Here is a 25,179-nt window from a genome sequence, read left to right as displayed (position 1 = left end):
CATTTATCTAAATTAAGCTTCTTCTGTCACTTCTCAGCCCATTGGCCCATCTGGTCAAGATCCTGTTGTAATCTGAGGTAGCCGCCTTCACTATCCACTACACCTCCAATTTTGGTGTCATCTGCAAACTTACTAACTATACCTCTTATGCTCCCATCCAAATCATTTATATAAATGATGAAAAGTAGTGGACTGAGCACCGATCCTTGAGGCACTCCACTGGTCACAGGCCTCCAGTCTGCAAAACAACCCTCCATCACCACCCTCTGTCTTCTACCTTTGAGCCAGTTCTGTATCTAAATGGTTAGTTCTCCCTGTATTCCATGAGGTCTAACCTTGCTAACCAGTCGCCCATGGGGAACCTTGTTGAATGCCTTACTGAAGTCCATATAGATCACATCTACCGCTCTGCCCTCATCAATCCTCTTTGTTACTTCTTCAAAAAACTCACTCAAGATTGTGAGACATGATTTCCCATGCACAAAGCCATGTTGACTATCCCTAATCAATCCTTGCCTTTCCAAATACATGTACATCCTGTCCCTCAGGATTCCCTCAAACAACTTGTCCACTACCGATATCAGGTCACTGATCTACAGTTCCCTGGCTTGTCCTTAAGACCTTTCTTAAACAATGGCACCATGTTAGTCAACTTCCAGTCTTCCGGCACCTTACCTGTGACTATCGATGATACAAATATCTCAGTAAGAGGCCCAGCAATCACTTCCCTAGCTTCCAACAGAGTTCTAGGGTACACTTGATCAGGTCCTTGGGACTTACCCACTTTAATGTGTTTCAAGACATCCAGCACTTCCTCTTCTGTAATATGGACATTATGCAAGATGTCACTATCTATTTCCCTACATTCTATGTCTTCCATGTCCTTTTCCACAGTAAATACTGATGCAAAATACTCATTTAGTATCTCCCCCACCTCCTGCGGCTGCACACAAAGGCCGCCTTGCTGATTTATGAGGGACCGTACACTCTCCCTAGTTACCCTTTTGTCCTTAATGTATTTGTAAAAACCCTTTGGATTCTCCTTAACTCTATTTGCCAAAGCTATCTCATGTCCCCTTTTGACCCTCCTGATTTCCCTCGAGTGTACTCCTACTGACTTTCTACTCTTCTAAGGATTCACTCAATCTCTCCTGTCTGTACCTGAAATATGCTTCCTTCTTTTTCTTAACCAAACCTTCAATTTCTTTAGTCATCCAACATTTCCTATACCTACCAGCCTTTCCTTTCACCCTAACAGGAGTATACTTTCTCTTGTTTCTTGTTATCTCAATTCTGAAGGCTTCCCATTTTCCAGCCATCCCTTTACCTGTGAACATCTGCCCCAATCTGATTTTCAAAGTTCTTGCCTAATACGGTCAAAGTTAGCTTTTCTCCAATTTAGAACTTCAACTTTTAGATCTGGTCTATCCTTTTCCATCTCTATTTTAAAACTAATAGAATTATGGTCACTGGCCCCAAAATGCTCTCCCACTGACACCTCAGTCACCTGCCCTGCCTTATTTCCCAAGAGTAGGTCAGGTTTTGCACCTTCTCTAGTAGGTACATCCACATACTGAATCAGAAAATTTTCTTGTATACACTTAGCAAATTCCTCTCCATCTAAACCTTTAACACTATGGCAGTCCCACCGATTGAGATTTTGGCTGTGTAGATTGATTGAATTTTTCTGGTTCCATTCAGTTGTGGCTGACAACATTCCAAGTGAGAGAGTATCTTTTTCCCTTTTTTTTAAACCTGCTTTGTAGGAATGCCTAACAGCTTTCCTTAAGTTGTGACCTCCACAGCACACTAGTCCACACACTTCAGGCAGTAACAACTCGAACGGGGGTTGCAGTTTATCAGTTTATCAGTTTATCCTTGGAAAGGTAAAACACACCGCTTCCTGAGAGTTGGAATAGGTAGTCAGCTTCTTAATAGCTCTTTCTTTTCATTCTGTTTAAATTTTCTGTGATTCTGTACAGACATGACATCCACATAGCACTCTGTCAGTCACTGCATGTACACCTGCAGTCATTGTTTGGCTGTAACAGTCCTCTTTTTGTAGAAAAAACATGCTGGAATTAAAAGTTCACTTCATCCATAAGTGGACTGTAATCTGTCATTATTTCTGTTGTCAGACAAGAGTAGGCAACGCTTCTTTTTTGAGAAAACAACAAAGCCGAGATCATTGGAGTTTAAGGTGAGCCACCCTCACCTGCTGAATTGTTTGATTTACAGTGAACTCCTAATACTACAACACCATCCCTTCAAAAGCAGTTTTCCTTGATACAAGCCGTGAAATGTCAATATTCTGTTACTAACCTAACTGAACAAAACAAAGCACAAGCTAGATTTGCAATATGGGCTTCTGATGTGCACTAAAGAGAAGCTGATCAGAATCTTCACCCTCTCGATTTGAAACTCTTGAATCCACTCCGAGCCAGACACCAGAAAAACACTAACATTCCTGTTCAATTGGATGAAAGTCTTGTCGATGATTGCTTTTATTTAAACCGGAGATAACTGTAGGTATTGGTTAAGTATGTAGACATGTCATTTTGCTCTAATAGACTGAAGTTAAATATATTTTTTAAGAAAGGCCTCGTCCAGCAAGCAACTGGTTGTATAACCAAATGTGTAATAATCCTCCTACAGATGATGGAAATGTTCATCCACCTTACTTGGACCGAGAGTAAGCGTCCTACGAGAGAAAATGTGAGTCAGTGGTGAGTTGCTCATAGGCAAAACCTCATGTGTGCACTTTTGCTCAAAGTCGGTCTGAATCACAGAATAATATAAAATAACTGTACTAGCAACAGGCTAAGTATAACACATCTATTCACCTGGAACCAGTGTTGTTTCCAACGTTAAATTATAATCTATACAGTTCAATGTGTCCGTGCTTCAAACTGCATCTCCACTGGAGCACAACCTTCCCTAAATTATATCCTTGGTCTTAACCCTTCCAATTCGATGAGATGTAAAACAGGGTACCTCTGCTCTTTAACGTGGATGTAAAAGGACCTATGGGACTATTTTAAAGAAGATCAGAGGGGTTATGTACACAGTGTGCTGACTAGAATGTGTCCTTCATTCAAAACTATTTGTTTCTATAAGTTTCACAAGTGTATGGTTAAGTTACTTCCTTCCTTTGATGGGAAAAGCACATCCTGCCTTGATTATCACGTCTCGTAGATGCCCAAACATTGTGAGAGTCACAGCGAGGAATATTTCATGAATGCTGCCCAGTATCAAGAGCAGAAGGTAACCAGGGAAATTCAAAATTAAGACCTAATAAGATCAGTAAGGAATTCAGGAGATGTTTCTCGAATTGGAAGGGTTAAGACTAAGGATATAATTTAGGGAAGATTGTGAAACATGCTATCTCCTGGAGTAATTAAGTCAAAGCGCTTCAGTGTATTTAAGAGAGATTTTACAGGAACCAAAGTTGCTGAAAATATTAGTTACAGTAGGATGAAAGACCACTCTTGTGGAAGATAATCACCGTCTATTTCTGGGTGTTGCACTTTAAGAAGGAGGTGAAGGCACTGGAGGGATTGTACCAGGGATGAGGAATTTCAATTCAGAAGAGAGATTGGAGAAAAGTTTAGACTGTTTGACTTGGAGGAAAAAAAAGCTTAGAGGAGCTTTGATCCAGGCATTCAAAATCATCAATGGCCCAATCAGAGTGGTTAGGAAGACATTGTTCCTGCTTGTGGAAAGTATCAAGAACAAGAAGGCACAGATGGCAAGTACTTCATTAAAGAAACAAAAGGGGCACAAGGGGGAAAAAATTTTCACTTGGCAAGTGGAATGCCCAGGCTAAGATTCTTGGAGACAGGTTCCATGGAAAGGAGAATTGGAATAGATAGGGTTATGAGGAGAAGGTGGGAGAACCATTGTTCGTTTGGAGGGCTTGCGCAGACTTGATGAGCCTCCTTCACAGATTCAATTCTGTGATACACACAGTTTAGACTGACAGCCTGCTTCAGGGCTGGAATTGCTATGTGAGTCAACGTAACATGACCACACAATTTAAAGAACCATGATGACTGGTTGCAGAGCTGGCCATGAGAACAAAGATGGATGGCTGCTAAAGGAAAGTAATACCATTCAATGGCATCCGCATCACTGACTGTCAACATCCTGAGAATTAACATTGACCAGAAATTGAGCTGGACTAGCCATATAAATACTGTGTGGAGTTTGCACATTCTCCCGTGTCTGCATGGATTTCCTTCAGGAGCTCCGGTTTCTTCCCACAGTCCGAAGATGTGCAGGTCAGGTGAATTGGTCATGCAAAGTTAGGTGCGTTAGTCAGAGGGGAATGGGTCTGGGTGCTATTCTTTGGAGGGTTTGTGTGGAGTTGTTGGGCTGATGGGCCTGTTCCCACACTGTAGGGAATCTAATCATCAAGAGCAACTCAGAGGCTGGGAATACTGGGGTGGGTAACTCACCTCCCAAAGCCTGTTCACTATCTACAAGACAAAAGTCAGCACTCTCCACCTGCCCTAATGGGTACAGCACCAACAATACCCAAGAATCTTGATATCATCCTGGATAAAAGAGAGTCTGTTTAATTGGCAGACAGACAATAGATGCAGGAGTAGGCCATTCTGCCCTTCGAGCCTGCACCACCATTCAATATGATCATGGCTGATCATCCTTAATCAATATCCTGTTCCTGCCTTATCTCCATAACCCTTGATTCCACTATCCTTGAGAGCTCTATCCAACTCTTTCTTAAATGAATCCAGAGATTGGGCCTCATTCCACACAGCCATCACTCTCTGGGTGAAGAGGTTTCTCCTCATCTCTGTCCTAAATGGTCTATCCCATATTTTTAAGCTGTGTTCTCTGGTTCGGCACTTGACCATCAGCAGAAACATGTTTCCTGCCTCCAGAGTGTCCAATTCTTTAATAATCTTATATGTCTCAATCAGATCCCCTCTGTCTTCTAAACTCAAGGGTATACAAGCCTCCAGTCACTCCAGTCTTTCAGCGTAAGGTAGTCCCGCCATTCCAGGAATTGATCTTGTGAACCTACGCTAAACTCCGTCATAGCCAGAATGTCTTTCCTCAAATTTGGAGACCAGAACTGCACATAATACTCCAGGTGTGGTCTCACCAAGGCCCTGTAGAGCTGTAGAAGACCCTCTTTGCTTCTATAATAAATACTTCTTGTTATGAAGGCCAGCATGCTATTAGCCTTCTTCACTACCTGCTGTGCCTGCATGCTTACCTTCATTGACTGGTGTACAAGAACACTCAGATGTCTTTGTATTGCCCCTTTACCTAAATTGATTCCATTTAGGTAGTAATCTGCCTTTCTGTTCTTGCCACCAAAGTGGATAACCATACATTTATCCACATTAAACTGCATTTGCCATGCATCTGACCACTCACCTAACCTGTCCAGGTCACCCTGTAATGTCCCAACCACCCAGCTTAGTATCATCAGCAAATTTGCTAATGTTATTACTAATACCATCTTCTACATCATTAATAGATATTGTAAAAAGCTGCGGTCCTAGCACTGATCCCTGCAGTACCCCACTGGTCACTGCCTGCCATTCCGAAATGGAGCCGTTTATCACTACTCTTTGTTTCCTTGTCAGCCAACCAACTATCAATCCAAGTTAGTACTTTGTCCCCAATACCATGTGCCCTAATTTTGCTCACTAACCTCCTATGTGGGACTTTATCAAAAGCTTTCTGAAAGTCCAGGTACACTACATCTACTGGATCTCCCTCGTCCATCTTCAGATTACATCCTCAAAAAATTCCAGAAGATTAGTCAAGCATGATTTCCCCTTCATAAATCCATGCTGACTCTGACCTATTCTGTTACTACTACTCAGATGTGTCGTAATTTCATCCTTTATAATAGACTCTAGCATCATTCCCACCACTGAGGTCAGACTAACTGGTCTATAATTTCCTGCTTCCTCTCTACCAATCTACCACCTTCAGCACTCAGTCCCTTCACCATGACAAACAGCAGCAGTACCATCCACAAAATGTACTGGAGCAACTCAGCCAAGCTCCTTGACCAGCACCTGCCAACCCATGATTTTATCACTCACAAGGGCAAGGGTAGCAGATGTTGTTGTGTACACTACCTCCTGCAAGATTCCCCAGCCCATGCCCTATGCTGACATGGAACCATGTAACTGCCCCTTTTCTGTTGGTAAGTCTAAATTCTGGAACTCCATCCCTAACAGTGCTGTTGATGTCCCTACACCACATGAACTGCCTGAGTTAAAGTCGTCCAACCATAACTTGCAGTTCGGGATAGGCAACATGTGCCAACCTCGCAATATTGCCCACATCCTGTGAAATAAAAGAAGAAATTCCTCCATAAGTCATCCATTACTTTTGTATTCCAAGTATGAGAAAGTGCTTCTCTGGTCCATCATCCTGTGAAACGGATGGGAAAACTGCAAAAGTGATCAAAGGAGAAAGGACTCTTAATTAAAAGCTTTGAAGATACCTATACCATTCCTTTTGAGTCTCTGTATGTGATTTGAAATTATTTAGAAAGCTAAAGATGGTAAGGCCACTATAATTATAGCTGGAATGTACACACACAGTTTGCATCATAGAACAAAGCACTAGTAAGCAATGAAGGTCATATTTTACCATGTATTCATGTCAGAGCTTTGCCACATCAATGGACGAGAAACTGTTTTATTTGACGCACTAGAAGGTTTTCCACCTGAAGGCAGAGGACCAACATAGACTTGGTCTTATGTTGCAGGTTATGCATATTAACTACTCTGCTCATTCTTTATACAATAATATTTCAACAGTGTGATATGCGAATCACCAATGCTGCTAAACTGGAATCTAAGTGGAAGTAAGTAAAAGTTATGTTGATGCCATAGCTACCATTTGATGATGGTGCGACAAATTAAATAGAATAGCAAACAGCAAGGTGGAAAGAATTGACCAAATGGTAAAAACACATGTGATGCAAAATCCAGATTGATCTTCTGGATTCAGGGTTGGAACATTAGAGCCCGGGCTGGTCTGCTCCACTCTCCTAACCAGGGGAACATATGGGAGGATCTAAAACTGACAATCTTAACTTTGGTGAAAAGCTTGCACCAGTCTAGATGGCTCCACTTAGATTACAGTCCTGTAGATAGTAATCAGCTACAGTTGCTTACACCCTGTTTCTTTTTTTTTGTTGTTGACTGATGAAGGAAGGGGAAAAACAATGCAGTCTTCAAAACTGTCCAATAGTTGGAGTTCTACTCCTGATGTCTCAGTAGTTTTTTAGCTTGTAGTAAGGAAAATTGACTTCAAACAGGATTTTAAATATGTTTCCATTTTTTCATTTCACTATCGAGAGAGCACAGCGTAGTTGGTCTTTTAAACATGGAGTTTCCCATTTGATAATCCAAACAGAATGATTTAGTACACTGGAGCTTATAAAGCCTTTCCATTCAAAGGATCAAGAGGAACAATTATAGAAAATACTGTCAGTATACTGAACAATTTGTGATAATAGCATTAACTGCAATACAAAGCAGATATGTGCTTTAGTTTGAAAAAAAGGCAAAATCTATGAAATTTTTATTTCATAGACTTGGTCTTATGTTGCAGGTTATGCATATTAACTACTCTGCTCATTCTTTATACAATAATATTTCAACAGTGTGATATGCGAATCACCAATGCTGCTAAACTGGAATCTAATCTAGAGTGACATCCAGAATGGTTGTGTTCTCTTTCTAATGGCTATGAATCATCTTAAGGTTTCAGTGGTGTTATGCTAGGCCTCACGATGGGCACACTCCCATATTCAAACCACCCACAGACTCTGTATAATTCTGTGCTTTCATTCTGCAACTCAAAGACCCCTTGCTGTCGTACCTTTTGGATGCTGAGACACAGATGCACCACCAGGGGTGAAGGCAGAGGTAATGAGATACTTTGCAATGTTAATAAGCCAGGTTTGACATTATGTTGTACAAAATTACTCTTTCACAATAACATTGTTCATTTTAGTATTTTGCTGCAGTTAATCTTTTTTTAAATACTCATATGTATCCACATAATTGTGGCTTTTATTTTGAGCCAGATGCTGTGTTGTAAGAATTACATTTCAAAGTTCCTACAAAAATCAAAGGCAATAAATGCAATTACTGACTGTTCTGCTGCTAATTCAAAACCTACTCTCATCTTGTGGGCCGCAGGGGAACTTCGTGTTGTTTATCAGAGTAACCTTTTCTTCCCCCCACTTTGGTGTCAGAAATTATTACAAGGCCAAAATGGATCTTGTACAAGGGGTGATGCTGGTAGACTTGCTTTAGAATGAAGGTGGTAGTCATCTGGTCTTTGGACCATCTCCCTCACCACTTCTCTCCTATCGCTCCAAAATAATGAGATAGTGGGGCTTTATAATGACACAAGTCACATCAGGGAGCCCAGTGAGATGCCATGAATTTAAATAAAGGGAATTAGGAGAAAAGGTGCATGAAAGTAATTTTAAGAAAAACAAAAGATTTAATTTTTAATTAAGCCAAAAACCTCCTTTCACAATAAATGATTTTATATTTCTTTACAAAGAATGCATTGTCTCATATTCTTGGAATATTGAGAAAAATGATCCATCAGCAGTCTTGTCTATTGAAACAAACTCTAAGCAACATGCAAATCACTTCCAGAAGGCGAACAAATAAACATTTAGGAATTATCAACAGGATGAAGTATTCACCGTTTAGATTAGCTCCTTCTAATAGTCTGCCTTTGATCTCATGTAAGCACTGTATTCCAGAGAAAATACCGATTCATACAACGTCAGATACTTGTATCACGTAACATTTCAATGATGTTCAATTAAAAGGTTCAATGGCTGCCTCACCCTTCCATTTGAGTTTGTTCCAGTTTCATCATGCAGTTTGACAGGTTTAATTTCAATACAGATTTCCATGTTCAGCATTGAGCGTGCTCTGCAACATCTTACAGTCGCAATTAGTCTAATCTCTCAGATCAAAGGAAGCAGACTGCTGGAGAGCGAGAAAGCCCAGGGTGCAATTAATGATGGGCAGTAAATCCACTTCAGAAATTACTCTTCAGTCAGAAACTAATTCTTTCTGCTTTGAACTCATGTTTCTTTGCAAAATCGGTCAGTACACCTCATTTTATTCCATTAAAGTGTTTCTGCACTATTCCCTGAGTGTCTGAGTCAAGTGGGCAAATTCTACCACTTAAAAAAACACTGATAGACATTTTTTTTCCCCACTTCTGCTTGGAGCTGAACAAGTCAGGTTAAAATTGGTTAAGTTTATAAGTTTTTGATCCGTTGTTATTTCAGTCAAGAAAATCTGCCACCTTTAGCCAGTGAGGTTTTAATGTTTAATACTCTAGTTAAAACAACCATGAGCAAAACATAATGGGAGGATACCAGGGATGATGAAAGAAAGCTGACAGTTGGCTTAAAGCTGTCTGTCATCAATTTAATCCATTCATTTTTTAAAAATATCGTACAGCAGAGAAACCAAATAAAATCTGGAAACAAAGATAAAGAGTCAAGTATTAAACCATATTTATTTCTTGTAAAACCATGAGGCTGTGCAGTCTTCTGCTTAATTCATTCCCTCTGACAATTAAACCCTCACTCCCGTGCAACTTCACCAATGACAATTTGCTTGGAGAACAGAAGAATCTTATTGCTGTCATGATTTTTTGTACAGTCGACTACGTAGCAAAAATTGAGTTTTACACAATAAGTGTTTGTGACGTGGTTACAATTTCCTTGATAAAATCATGTATCCTCCCCACCACACAAATTATAATACTGTTTAAGGTCAGTTAATATTAGTTAATAATTCAGAATCAAAACAAAATCCTCCAAGTTGAAATAGTTTCTGATCTCTGCTAGTTTGCATTTTCACTTTGCTACTTTCGCATGCAAAGCTGCTACAAAAAGTATCGAACCATGCCAACGTTTGATGGTATAACCTACTCATTTTACAAATTCAGTATTTACAACACTTATGCTTTCCCAGAAACTGGGGCAAATATAGAAAGACAAAATTCTGGAGCACAAAAGGAGGCCATTTGTGCCATCTTCCCTATCTCTACTAACTCTGCAGTTCATTCCACTGCCCTGATTTTTCTCCCCCATGTCCCTGCAATTTATTTCCTTTTCAGATATTGATCCAACTCCCTTTCAAAAGGATCTGTTTCTACCTGTCCTTCAGGTTAATTTTTTTAATCTAGCTTTGTAATATTTTTTATTAAGGGGAAAGCAATATTGTTCCTGTTTTAAATATGAAGTTTATTTTTGGTTTACATTGTTACTGAGCCCAGTGACACAAACACCCCCCCCACCCCCACCTCCACCCCATGGAAACAACTTATCTTAAACCAATCCTTTATGAATCACCTACACAGCCAGTATATAAAAGCTTTCTACTTCACTGTACCGTAATTTGAGCGTTTCTGAAACCCATTTAACGTCCCTAGTGTGCTTACTTTACAACATAGTATCTCAGCAAAGACTCCTGTTACTATGCTAAAGTGCTTATGGCCATCATAGCAGTATCAGCGGCAAGGATGATACGCATGTAATGGAGGTTTGTTCAGTCTTTAATATATAATACTGTGCTTTTTAATGGATCCTGTACATCCTGATAAAAATGAACTAAGTTCAGTTAGCAGCTAACAGTGAGCTCAATAAGTGCAGCTGTTACCTCAGTGACCTTTTAATGAGCTGAAGCAAACTTGCAATACTGAAAATTTTCTATTGGTCTCTTTATCACACTTTCAAATTTTTAATGAAAGCTTTCCTAACATCTGAAGAGTTTTCTGTTACGAACTTGCTGAAACTTGATAAGATTGCTGAAATGACTGAAGTAATGTGATATTTTCTGGAGATGGGTGTGTAGCTGTTTGGGTGGTGACTGTGGTCAAATGAGGTATCTGAGTAGGAGAATGTTCACGGAATTGGTTTCAGGAGAAAAATTGCTAGTTTACGAATACTGCAGAATGACCAGTTCTGTAATACGAATGATGAGTAGGAAAAAACACCCATTCTCAGTTCAGCATTCATACGCTTTATTGCACTTGGCCACATTTAAAAACAGTGACTTTATTATAGCATTGGAACCTTGTGTTCTCTTTAATGGGTTGGAAGACTGGTAGGTACAGATCTGATTTCTCTTTGAAGTTGTATTCCCAAGTGAACATGTTAATTTAATGCTTATCCGACAAGGCACCAAAATAGCCCATCTTCCCAACCAGTCATTGTCTTATAGGACAAAAATGCAGAGAGAAAGAAAATAGATCTGTTGAGATTTTGAATTGAATCTGAAATTTCTGCTTTTAAAATCAGTTTGTGGGGTTTGGGCATCTCTACCTAGCTCAGCATTGAATGCCCACCTAATTACCTGCAAGGAGATGGTAATGAGCCACCATTTTGAACTGTTAAAGCTCACAAGATACTGGAGCATCAGTTAGGAAGGGAGTTCCAGGATTTTGAGCCTGTGAAACTGGAAGAATGATGAAGTAGTTCCAAGTCAGGATACTTTGTGACTTGGAGGGAAGTTGCAGCTCGTGATGTATCCATGCGTCTGATGCCTCCTCGGTAGTACAAGGTGCTGTTGAAAGAATTTGAGCTGAATTGCCAATCCTAACTGGAATGACAGTAGGACATGCAGGAATAGCCTTGGCCTCCATTGGAACATCTGAGTCAGGATCTGACTGGGCTGCAATGACTCATAGTTCAGTACTCCCTAAATAAACAGAATCTGACAGAAAAGAATGCAACGAACCACTATTGGCTGGGTACAAAGCCTCTTGGGAGGTTGGCGAGGAAGAAAATTTTCGGGCATTAATTTCATGGCTTATTCATCAAAATACACAGCAAGTGACAAATTAACACTTTTCAGTTAAAGGCTTGAGATGACAGGGCTGTCAGCTTTTACAACAATTACAAAGAGGAGTGTAGTTAAGGTTAATGCTACAAGAAATTTTGTAGCAACACACACTGGAAAAAAATCCCAAATCCAATCACAGCCAAATTAAATGAGAGTTTGTGACATGAGCTCAGTAAATATTTTAATTTTCTCAGGTACACCATCTACATTGAATTCCTGCTGTATTGATTTAAGTTTCTGTTGCTCAGAAAACAGTTTTAATTCAATTATCGGAAATGATTTAAAAAAATCTTTGTAACCAAAGATAACTGTCTATGGGGCTAACTGAGTTCACATCTGTTTTGCTGACAAATGTTTAGCACATGTCCTTTTGGCTGCAAACTGTTACAGTAAGTATGCAACAGCCTGGGAACATTGGATATTTTCCCTTGTAGTAGCAAAACGTTCCCACCTCAATCAGAGCCTTCTCAGTGCTAGAATGAAGCAAAGTTGCTTGAATCTGAATAGAGCGTTTAAAAATAATCAAATTGCAATATGGAACATATTAACTCAAACGACCCTCCTGGCTGCTGGACTGCATAATCCTAAAATAGCACGACCACATTAAGCAGCACAAACCTGGCTTTCTTGACTGTGGGTGGAATGTGCCTTGTTAATACAGCTTCAAGCTTCTTTTATGTGGGGTGTTCTCATGGAAATACATCAGTCACGATGTTCCCAAAGGAATGTGGGATTGAATGCACTTTTTTTCTTAAAAAGAATTAAGTGTTGGCAACCTTAAGATTAAAAAACATTTAATATGAAACTGGGCCAGCATTTCTGTGAGAGAGAATTGACTCTGAACCAGAACTGTTGAAGTCACTGATTCAATGATGTTTGAATCACTTTTGCTTCACTGGGTGGGTTTTCCAACTCACTTTGAGCTGAATTACACTGAGGAGCACTGCAAAGCAGAATAAATCGACAGGACCACCTGTTTCCCACAAGGGCACATTGGCCTCAACTTGTTTCTAGAATATTCCTGCCAACTTCTGGAATGGTCTGCCATCAAATCTGTCTTGTACCTCAGCAAAAAAAAAGAGGGAAATAAGAAAACTTGATTTATTTTCAGGGAAACATTTAACGAGTTGATCTGAAAGGGGAGGGGCGGGGGGGCTTAAAAAAACCCATTGTGTTGGCACTAGTACAACACTGGCTGTAATCCAAAGGATGAAAGAAAAGCAATGACTGAAGCTCTTAATAATTAAATACAGATATTGTTGATCCATGCAGGTACACAGATGCAATCAGGGATTGAGATAAAAATGATTTTGTTTTCCCGCTGGGAATAAATCTAATCTTGTCTTCCGTCAGAGCAGAAAATTTGGGTCAGAAAATCTGAGCTGTGCCTTATGACCCAGGAGGAGAGATGCTCCATTTCACACACACTCGCCCTCTAGACTGACTGGTTAAGACAGTCTCTTCAATTTGGCACAGGTCACTGGCCATTCCCATGACAGATGCCGTTAGCAGTTCAAGGCCCTGTGGAGACCAGTGATCAAACACAACCTGATCCCAGATTCACGTCTGTCGCTTCTTGTTTAATGTCTGATTTTCAGCGAGGGTGCAGAGGGGCACAACGCAACATTCTGCCTGAGCTATTGCCTTTTAAAATTTCCAATTGACATACTTACAAAAGCTGATCTGGAAAATGCACAACCAATCGGAAGAAAATAATTACTTTTAATCCTTTAGCATTTGATTCCTATGCACCAATAAACACTTGTTTACATTTTCAGGAAGATTATTATTTTGTTTGATTGATTTGTAGGAAAAAAATTACTATAATTTTGCTTTGCACCTCTTTGTAGTATAAAAAATCCAAAGTCATGTCACCATTTGAAGATAAGTTGTCACCTACTTGAGAAAGAGGTGATTTAAAGTCTTCTGAGTGTCAGAATAATATGCTCTTCCTTAGAAACTGATGGAGGTAGAAGTGGTAAGCAAGGGAGTTGAAGATTGTAGCATTAACTTTACATACATGTACATCCCTAATGATTATTAAATAGCAGAGCCAGGCTTGAGGGGCCAAATGGCCACCTCTTGTTCTCACCTTGGAGATTTATATGATTGTAAGCATTTTTGCATTTAATTAATTTTAAAATTAGAATACAATATGGAATATTTAACGTTTGGGCCGTTCCTTTTCTCAAAGGAAGGCCTCAATCCCTCTTTTTCTGTGAGCAGGAAACAAACACTAAATGTGCAATTATAGATCTGGTTTGTGATTTTGATTCATATTTCATCTGAAAAAGTGAAATTTTTTTTGTTTAAAATGTTTGAACCAAAAAATGTAAAAACCAGTCTGTATTTTCAATTTTGCATGGTTCCATTTCTTAACCATTGAGGTATTGATAATTAACCAGAGATTGCACGCAATGTATTTCCTTTTGGAACATTGCACTCACACCTTGCATCTTCAGTTGCCAGAGCAAACCTGTAGGATAGGTCAAAATGTAACTTCAGAGAACTGTCAATCAAAACAAAAATACCTTTAACCCATTTCTTACATCCACTAGTGTCAAGATTCATTTCGTACCTCTGAAGAAAATGCATAATGATTAGTAATTAGTATGATGCAGCATGTTTGCTGGGGCTTTGATGCAGTGTGGGTTTTCCAATTATCTGGTCTCCATGTAATTGTCTTAAGGTCAGTTGAGCTGATTCAAACAAGAACTGAAACTTGACCTGCCACAGAAGCCACAGTTGTCAGCACTTGCGAGTGGTAGAGTTCAACAGGAGCTGCAGTGATGAGCTGTAGAAGTGAATCATCAGCTTTGCTGCAATTAATCCATTCAAAAAAAAAGCCCCAAATTATTAGCTGTTCAAATTTCGCTTCTGTGAGATTACAAAGGGAACCTTTTGATATTGAGAGTCATAAGATGACAGGTGTTTTTTGAAATGTTCTGCAAGATGTTTCTTTATGATTTAGAAAATAGTTTGAATGAGTTTCTTCATTGGCAAAACACTGAAGTCTTCAATCCTGTCACTGGCCTGCAAATAAATTGCCTGTATCACTAAAAGTACTGATTATGGTGGTGTAATCACCAATTATTGTGGTCTAACACATGTGAATAATGTGTTGATGTCAGATCACACATTATCATTGGAAAGTACTGGATGGAATCAGGAATTTGGAAAGACATACAATAAAAGTAGTTTAGTCTGTGCAAAAAGCTAATAGGATATATTGTCACAGAAAGTGAAGTAATGTCACATGATCTTGGTCTTTTCTCAGCTTCTTGCTGCCACATAGTTTAGAAGTGACTCTTCTTGTAAAGTGGATTTCAGCTTCTTTAGCAGGAGAATTTTCACACCAGTCCCTTTTCCTGACACACTAGGTCAGCAGAAGTGATTGATGCACACTCCTTCCTTCCAGTTAGTGTACAACAATGTCTGTTTCGAGCATTATGAACTTCATTAAGTCAGTTGTTTTTGAGATACAGTTGTCCCCGTCATCCTAAAACCCCAGACAGTTTTCCTTTCCGAACTGTGAAACCGCTCAATTGAATTGGCTTTGTTAACGATAAATCATCCCTCAACTGCATGTGGTCAACCAACTCCAATGATAATCCAGTCCTGTTAATTCCATCTTTTAAGTTACCATGCTCTCACTTCACTTCAAGTCAGGGCAGATATAAAGGTATCAATACTTTTTCCATGTCCCTGGCTATGCTTATTAAATTTAGCCTACTCAACTATGCTCCTTTTTCAAAAACAGGAGTTGCTGGAAAAGCTCAACAGGTCTGGTAGCATCTGTGGAGAGAAATCAGAGTTAACATTTCAGGTCAGGTGACCCTTCAAAAAACAATGCTACTTTTTCACACATTTAAAGTAGGCATCGTATATTTATATTAATTCCTTGTATGTAGCTTTTTCTTTGTCAATTACTTGCATAGCCACCCATTTCATACAATATTGCACTGACCTGTCCACTGCACAGATTCATACCAAGGCCCCTTGTAAACCTTTATTCAGACTTGAGTTTTTCAGTCTTGAAGGTCTTATGCCCAAAACATCAACTCTCCTGCTCCTCATATGCTGCCTGACTTGCTGTGCTTTTCCAGCACCACACTCTTGACACTTTTTCAGTCACCACAAACACTATTCCATGCTTGTCTGTCACTTGTGACCACTGTATAAGTCACTTATTCACTATTTGCTGCTCAAGACTATTTGCAAAGTAGATAAGGAGAAGATGACCTTTACCTGAGGAACTTCTTGCTGTGACTTTATCTCGTCATGAGGCTGCAAAAGAGCAGTCACATGATGTTATGTCACTTCCTATGATGAGGTCTCTTTACAAACTCATACTTAACCATTTATCTGATGTGCACACTAAATGTTAGATTTTTCCAGCTATGTGATATAATCCAGAAGATTAGATCTATAATCTTTAATCATGTGCCTAGCTAAAGAGTCTTCACTCTTCCATCAGGCTTCTCCAAAATCTTTATTGTAGCAATAAAGTGAACTGTTTATTTACAAAGGAAATATCTTTCTTCTCCCTGAAAGACCACTCGCTGATACCTCTATGATTTTCTCAGGTTGCTCACAACAGTGAGTGGAAAACTCCAGGCTGTACCTGGATGGTTGTCAACCTTTCATACTTGACCAGAATTCATGTCAAAATGGATTTGCAAATGGTTCAAAGCAAAATACTACATATGGAGAATTCCACAAGGTGCCCAGAAAACACCAGCAAGTTTGTGTTGTGCAGTGGAAGAGGCAAATCCTTGTTTGAAATGGATTAGGGTTTCGATTATTGCTGACTGAGTTTGAAGGGTTTGCTGGTGATTTCCTTTTCACTTTCGAAATCTGCCTTTTACTTTAAGATGGATCCACTCAGATTTCATTGCTTTATCTCTTCAGATTCCTACAACATCTGTTAATCTCTACCACTTGGTGCGGAAGACTCGTGAAAGTGGACATTTCTGTGGCCATGATTCATGTTGTCCGATGACTGGCCAAGTGGAGAACTTGTTCTGTTGACTGGAGTTTGGAAACATATTCCCCATTTGCAGGTAAGTCATTCTGTGCGCTTGTTACGAGCACATATTCACAGTTTTCTTCCAGATTCGCTATTATATCCTTTTCAATATGAAAGCAATTCCTCTTTGAAGTGATGTGAACCAAGATAAACCGAAACTTCTGTTGAGGGATACAGGGAAGTGTACTGTAGATACTGGAAATAAAATTGTATCAAAGCTACATACTGGACATACTCAGCAGGTTATGTAACATCTGTGAGGAGAAAAGGAGTTAATGTTGCGGGTTGATGAATTTTTATTAAACTTATGAAAAGTTCGGACAAAAAGATTGAAGTAAAACATTAATGCTGTTTCCCTCTGCACAAATGCTGCCTGTCCTGCTGAGTATTTACTGTTTCTCCTTCTGTCCTGTGAATTGTTCTGCTTTATACCATTTGGGAAATCAACCGTTTGCAAAATCGTGCGGCACGGAGGTACAGTGGTTAGCACTGCTGCCTCACAGCGCCTGAGACCAGGTTCAATTCCCGCCTCAGGCAACTGTCAGTGTGGAGTTTGCACATTCTCCCTGTGTCTGCGTGGGTTTCCTCCCACAGTCCAAAGATGTGCTGGTTAGGTGATTTGGCCATGCTAAATTGCCCGTAGTGTTAGGTGAAGGGGTAAATGTAGGGGAACAGGTCTGGGTGGGTTTCTCTTCGGAAGGTCAGTGTGGACTTGTTGGGCCGAAGGGCCTGTTTCCACACTAAGTAATCTAATCTAATAAGTGTAGCTTGCGAAGTAACACTCAAATGCAATCCCAATTGATTGCTCATAGTACCTTTTGACAACTTTCCACAAATTCAGCTTTAATTCTGACACTGGCCAGGGAGGTCAATAACTTGATTTTGACAGGATTAGTTACAATTTCAACATATCTTTTAAGGACCATTTGGTATCAGAGGGACTTTGGAAATATTTTCATTGATTTGAAAGTCAGGCACTAATGCATCGTATCTCAATCTTACTAGAGAAACAAGGAAGGGAAATTGAATCTTTAAATCAGCATCTTAGCAGCTGCACTTTTGCTAGTGTTTAAAAAAAAAGAGCTGGGAGCAACAGTTCTGTTCGTCTTTCTGTCGCTGTCTCCCTTTCCCCATAGAAAGCAGTGTTTAAGTTGCTTAACGATTATGGTTTGAAATTATTCTGTGGTTGATGCAATTAAAGCCCTTATGTTGGTTGGAAGAAAGCTGACAAATCAAATCCGACTGCGATAACAGAACCACTGAGCACTGACATCTTATCCTCTGAGCATGAACATTTGTCTTTGAAACCATTCCAAAAGTAGTTACTACTGGAAATAATGCTCCAGGTTGCTCCAGTATTCCAAAAAGGATTATATCCAATGATGGGCCAAATCAGCACCTTTTTTTTCAGGAAGTCAGTCTTTTATGTAGCTTAATGAAAGCATTTCATGCACAAAAGAATAGATATTGTGGATCACTGCTTTCGCTTATTTTTCAGCAAACAATTAGAAAGATATTAATTGTGTCAACTTAATGGTATCAATTGATCGAGACAGAAAACTATGGATTTCAAACCCTTCTCCATGGACCCATAGTACAGTTGGTGACTCTCAATGCAGTGCTTGACATACTGTTGCTATCACAGGTGTCACATGCTCAACTGGTGTGGGAAGTGGGGCTTGGAGGATAGCAATTGCAAGGCAGAGTATCTTAGCCAACATTCTTCCCAAATTATCAACACTAATACAGAATAACTGGTACATTTTCTCATTGTCTGTGTGGGGGAAATGCTTCTGAACAGTTGCCTGATCTGAGTTGAGCATTAAAAATAATTTACAGAACTTTGAAATGCTTTAGAGTATTATTAATTGGAAAGTAAAAACAAAGACTGCAGATGCTGGAAACCAGATTCTGGATTAGTTGTGGAGCACAGCAGTTCAGGCAGCATATTTCGCTGCTCCTTGGGTGCTGCTGAACTGCTGTGCTCTTCCAGCACCACTACTCCAGAATATTATTAATTGGAAGTCTTTCCATTCAGAATTGTCTTAACGCAGAGTTCATTCTTGCCGAACATTCAGATAGAGTGTATGCTTTCACGGCTCTTGGTTAGGATATATTTGAGGAAGTGATGGGAAAATTGATCAGGATCATGAATAAAATGAGAAGTCATATTCTATGGATCCTCTTGTGCTTTTTGTTAGTTTAAATGCTAAATTAACTACTGTATTCAAATAGAAGATCCCAGGGATATCAGTGAACTCTTTCATTTCTGCTGCCTTTACATTCAGCAGTATAATCACCTGAGTGAATATTTCATGAAGCTAACATCATAGTATCCAGCAAGTGTTTTTTTTTTAAGAGTCCCAGAGCACTGTCTGCCTAATCCTGAACTAATATTTTTCAGGGAATGCTGTGGTGTATCTTAACAGAAAAAAACTATTCTAGTTTTCTTTGCAAATTAAATTATACTTCCAAATAGGAGAAAATGAAACCATAAAACAAATATTTGCAACCTTGTGGCAATGCATAATACAAAAAGGTGCTCTTAATGCTTTTCATTTTATTATGGTGGTAATTTGAGCCTCGAAATGACTTCTAACTTATCTTGTGTTTGGGTCACCCTGACCTTTAAGATCATGCCATTCTGTTAAAATTAAACCATTAGGACAAACTAGACAAGTGGAAAATTTAATTTTCATCCCTCATAGCCAAAATGGATGTAAATAACACACTGATCCAATGATTTGATTTTCATCCACTGCCTTTTATGAGTTTTGTACAACAAGCTAAGGATTGTTGTGACATAATGGTAATGTAGCTACCTCTGAGTCAGGAGGACCAAGTTCAAGTCCACTTATAGTCATAGAGATGTACAGCACGGAAACAGACCCTTCGGTCCAACCTGTCCATGCCGACCAGATATCTCAATCCAATCTAGTCCCACCTGCCAGCACCCGGCCCATATCCCCCCAAACCCTTCCTATTCAAATGCCTCTTAAATGTTGCAATTGTCCCAGCCTCCACCACATCCTATGGCAGCTCATTCCATACACGTACCACTGTCTGCATGAAAACGTTGCCCCTTTGGCCTCTTTTATATCTTTCCCCTCTCACCCTAAACCTATGCCCTCTAGTTTTGGACTCCCTGACCCCAAGAAAAAGACTTTGTCTATTTATCCTATCCATGCCCCTCATAATTTTGTAAACCTCTATAAGGTCACCCCTCAGCCTCCGACGCTCCAGGGAAAACAGCCCCAGTCTGTTTTGCCTCTCCCTGTAGCTCATATCCTCCAACCCTGGAAACCTATCTGAACAGCTTATTTAGAAAATATGTACAACACTTGATACACACATTCATTTACACATATACACCATGAGAAATCAAAGAAAGATGTAGTTATAGGGCATTTCATGGAACACATGATAGTCCACCCAAAACCATCACACTGGCTGATAGATTCATGATTTAGTAACTACCTTGGAAGCCATTTTATTTTCTGAAGAAGTACTTCCAGTCCTCCAAAAGGCAAGCTATTTTCTCCCATTTTCTTTGCACTTAAAACCAGGCAGAGGTTTTTTTTCCCTATGTATTCTGTTGAGAAGACAAAGTTCCTTTTGTTTACATGATGCATTCATACAGAATTAACAAATGCCAAGTCGTATCGTAAAAGCTAGAAGCAGAATCGGTCACGCTAACCTACTTTTACCATAAACAGGCTGTAATCATGCAAATCAGTATAATTCATGTGTGTGCTGGTCACCCTGTGTGCCATCTAACCGCAAGATCCAAGTTGATTAAAACTGCAGTGTTAAACATTCTATATGGATTCTGCCTTTGTGTGTAACATTTTAAATGCATCCTTTCAACATTTGTATGATAAATCATCTCTTTCTTTTGTGCAGATTCCAGACTTGTCCACAGGCACTGCAGTGTGTTACTCAAAATGCATGCCGTTTGAAAAGGAATTTCTTTGTAAGGTGCTTTTCTTGTTGTCGCCATTGTATATTTAATTGCCTTTTCGACCAAACGTTGCATTCTCAATCATTGGATTTTTGGTGGACAGCAGTTTGGGGGGGGTGGGGATGGGGACGGCGGGGGGGGGGGGTGGAGGAGGTGTTGGGGAGCAAGAATTGTCTTTCACTCAGGACAATCAGTCATTGCCTCCTCGCAATATATTTTAACCACTTTAAATATCATCATAGCAATAGATTAGATTGCATCAAAACAGATTTGAACATTCCTAAAAACATGTTAGCCAATGACAGAAAAAAAAATTAGGTGTTTTGTATGTTCTCCTCATGGTGAATTCTCACTTTATTTGCAGATTGTACCTAATTAGACATCCATGCGTCAGGACACTGCAAAAGAAGTGCACTCTGCATCTATGGAGTTAGACTGACCTTACCCTTTTAGATTCTATTTTTATCGAGTGGTGGCTTCAGGGAACATTCAACGCTGTCGGTGAGTTTGATACTATTGAAGAAACCATCGACCGTTGATTGTACCTTGTAGCCAACCTCCTCCACCTGCCTTTGGGTTAGTTCAACCCACGGATCTTGGTCTGAAACCCATTTGCTATGACAGAGGCTAGCATAATCATTATAGATAATTTCCAGGAAGACGAAAACAGTCCCAGCAAAGGTCACAATCAACATTCATTGCTGTCGGTGGGTTTAACTATATGGTAAAGCTCGCTGAACAATGAATGCAACTGTGGCCCAGATTTTAGCAATGATGCCAACAGAGTTGACGTTGGACAAAGCAAAGCTGCAATAGCCGATGATTTAAGAATTGATTGATCGAGGAAAAAAATTGGCCTCGTCCGGACTTGACCTTCTGTAATGCTTGGATATGATATTAAGTTCAGTGTAATTTATTCACAAATGACTGAATCATGTGAGGGTCAAATTCCTGTCTGGAATAGAAAGAATGTATGTTGCAGCTATTACATTAAAAGTGAAATCCGGTTTCAATATTTTGTTGAGGCTTTCTGAAAGACTTGGTTTGTGCCACTGAGATGTTCAGTTCAATTAGGGAGTGATGATGACAAAAGTATGCTGAAGACTCAAACATACATATGTCATTCTGAAAGTGGCTGACTCAATGGTCTTTCCAAATGCTTCACCATTGAAGAATGCTAATTCTCATTTGTTATTGAAACAGCTGTCACAAATTAGGATGGCTACTTGCAGGAACAGAAGCAGGTCACTCAGCACTTGAGCCTGTTCTGCCTATTCAATAGGAAAATTGCTAATCTGATTCCTCTACATTCTTGCTCTTCCTCAATAGCCTTTCACCTCCTTGCTTATCAAGAATCTATCTTGCATTTTCTTGAATATAATCAAAGACTTTGCTTCCATTGAGGAGATTCCAACAGCTCATGGCTCTGTGAGAAAGAATTTCTCCTTTTCTTGAAGGGGTGACTCATATTTTTAAACAAGGACTCCTAATTCTAGATTCTCCCATGAAAGGAAACATCCTTTCCACACGTATTCTATTAATGTCCCTCCAGTCTTTATACTTTTCAAGCAAGTCACCTCTTGTACTTGTAAACTTCAAAGGATATAAGCCGAACCTATTCAAATTTTCCTCATAAGACAACCCACTTGTTCTAGATCTTCATCTAGTAAACATTTGACCTGCTTCCAACCCATTTACATCCTTTCTTAAGGAAATATACCAGTACTGTACATAGTACTCCAAATGTGGTTTAACCAAAGCCTTCATAACTGAAGCATACTTCCCTATTTTTGTATTCAATTTCCCTCACAATAAATGTTAATCACCTGTTAGACACCTGAATCACTTCTAACTTCATGCTAACTTGCTGCAATTCATGCATTGGGATCCCCAGATCCCACTGCATCTCATGAGCTCTGCAATCTCTTACCATTTAAGTAGCATGCTTCTTTGTGCAGAAATGGACTACTTCTACTGATCTTTTGTCATCAGCAAAATTAGAAATCCTACTTTGTCCAAGATATTTTTACAAATTGTAAAATGTTGAGGCACCAGCTCTGATCCCTGTGGTACACCACTGATTATATATTGCCAAATAGAAAATGATCCATTTATGGCGACCCCCTGTTTATTGCTCACTAGCCAATCTTCTATTGATGCCAACATATTAAATCTTAAACTCTCTACACCATGAGTTTTTGTTAACTACAATATCCTTAGCAGCACCTTCTGGAAATCTGTATACAGTAGATCTGTTGGTTCCACTTAATCCACAGCATGTCACATCCTCAAAGCACTCCAATAAATTGGTTAAAGATGACTTACCATTCACAAAACCATGTTGATTCTATTTTAATACACATCTCTAAATATTCTGCTATAGCATCTTTAAGCTTCCAACATTTTCCTTCTGACAGATGTTAAGGTAACCAGTCAGTAGTTTCCAGCATTTTCTCTCTCTCTCTTTTTGAATAAAGGAGTTATATTCACTAAGTCCTTGGAAACTACTTGCTCAATGTTAATGTGGAAATAGCTGAACTGGCCTAAATTTGTCTGATGAATTAAACAAAGCGAAATTGAAGTATCCCGGTAGGACTGGATCGTAATTCAGTTTTTCACCCAATTTGCACTCCCCTTATTCCCTGGTCCTCATGTTTGCTGTCTGATTTGCTCTCAACTTTCACACAGTGCTGTCTGTCCCAATTGTCACATCTCTCCAGTAATGTTTTTTTCTTAAATTATCACACGACCATCACCCATCTCTCTGGAATTTCAGCCAACTTCGTAGAATACACATGTATTTATGGAATGTTTTCTTTCACTGAACCACATATTTTTAATAAAATAAAATGGTATGGAAAATCAACATTGCATTTGTCTTTTTGAAAAGCTTCCAGCTTCCCTTATTCTATACATGTGCTAGATGGTACTGTCATACATGTCAGATGATTATCATGAAATGTTTGTGGTAACTTGCAGTAACCTTTTTAAATAGGCATACTGATAAAAGAAATGTGCTTTGCTGATTTTTTTTTCTTTTGCATAGTTTTAAGGACTAGCTGCCAAAACAAATATTTAAAGCATCAAGCTGTATGATAGCACATTCAGCTATGGTAACCTTGGGCCATTAGATCTGAGATACAGTCAGGCAATTTTTCTGTTTTTCTTTAATGCTTGGCAACTAACTGAAATAAATTTCATAAAACATGACCTACCTTATTTTTCTCTCTCCTTTCCTGAAGGTTGTTAGTACTAATGTCCTTTGGGATGCCCTAAAATCATGCCAGGAGCTCGATAAATTGAGGTCTGTCTGCTTTTCTTCTTTCGTAAAGTATTGCCCCTGAGGTAGCTACGTTCTTCTGAGAGCTGGAGCATCATGTAGATATGAATCCAGTGATCATAATTTCACAATGTAGAAGAAAACTGAACGTAATTCATTGAATAAAGTTATGTGCCTTTTACAAAACTGTGGAGTAAAAATTATATTGCGTATATTACCAGAAACATTTAGAGCTAGATGCAGTTATGTTGAAAATTGACAGAGACCGAGTAAGGATATAATCTTTCCCTATATAAGCTTTTCCCAAGCTCATTAATACTTCTACTCAGTCCCTGTGAGAACTACCCACAAAGCATGGACTGAAAGAGAATAATAAATTGTGTATTGATTGTCAATCTTTTATTAATCTGTTATTTTATTTTTGAAACAGTTTCTTCTTCAATCAGAACACCTACACAATTATAACAATTATTGAATTCATGTTAGTTTAGTAAATTTTAAAGAGATAATTAGTTGTTTCACACTAGCAGTCACGCCTAACAACTCTGTGAAATATTATTCTGAATGTGATGTTTATTCTCTTCTTTCTCTTGCTTCTATTTTCTGTGGTCTGGAGGTGTTGCTTCACTCAATCGGGGTACATTTTCACAGACATTGCTCACCGTGTATTGCCCCACAGAACTAACAATTAATAATCTCTTCACTGCAAGACATAGACCTCCCACTTTGTTCAGTAAGAATAATACATTCAAAATGACTGACTCACTGTCAGTGATGCAACTGAAAAAACCTAGGCCTGATTGGCAGAAAATGTGGAGAGTTGCAATACCCACCATAATGGACAACTTGTAACTATTCCAAGGAGTGGTCATTTTGAGTTTCCACAACCAGCAGGTCTCTCCGATCTAGAAATGTTCTCAATAGTGTAGGGATTCTACACACATTTTAACTATTAATTAACTTCAGAATTTATGAAGAAGCAGACTCTGTAACTTTAAGAGCCAATCCAGCTTCAGAA

At 39.2% G+C, this 25,179-nt stretch overlaps 1 long non-coding RNA gene across 2 annotated transcripts; it reads left to right on the top strand.

Moving 5' to 3' along the window:
* Nucleotides 1-2,659: 2,659 nt before the first annotated feature.
* LOC132818686 (uncharacterized) lies at nucleotides 2,660-24,241 on the top strand. 2 transcript variants are annotated; one of them, XR_009645008.1, is made up of 4 exons: nucleotides 2,660-2,715; nucleotides 16,803-16,954; nucleotides 20,824-20,893; nucleotides 24,124-24,241. It is a non-coding gene; the product is annotated as an uncharacterized LOC132818686 (long non-coding RNA). The 2 variants fall into 2 exon arrangements; XR_009645009.1 differs by having other exon boundaries at nucleotides 2,663-2,726.
* The last annotated feature ends 938 nt before the right edge of the window (nucleotides 24,242-25,179 follow it).

Source organism: Hemiscyllium ocellatum, chromosome 9 (assembly GCF_020745735.1).
Source record: "Hemiscyllium ocellatum isolate sHemOce1 chromosome 9, sHemOce1.pat.X.cur, whole genome shotgun sequence".
Lineage (NCBI taxonomy): Eukaryota > Metazoa > Chordata > Chondrichthyes > Orectolobiformes > Hemiscylliidae > Hemiscyllium > Hemiscyllium ocellatum.
This window is presented reverse-complemented; position numbering and strand designations above follow the sequence as displayed.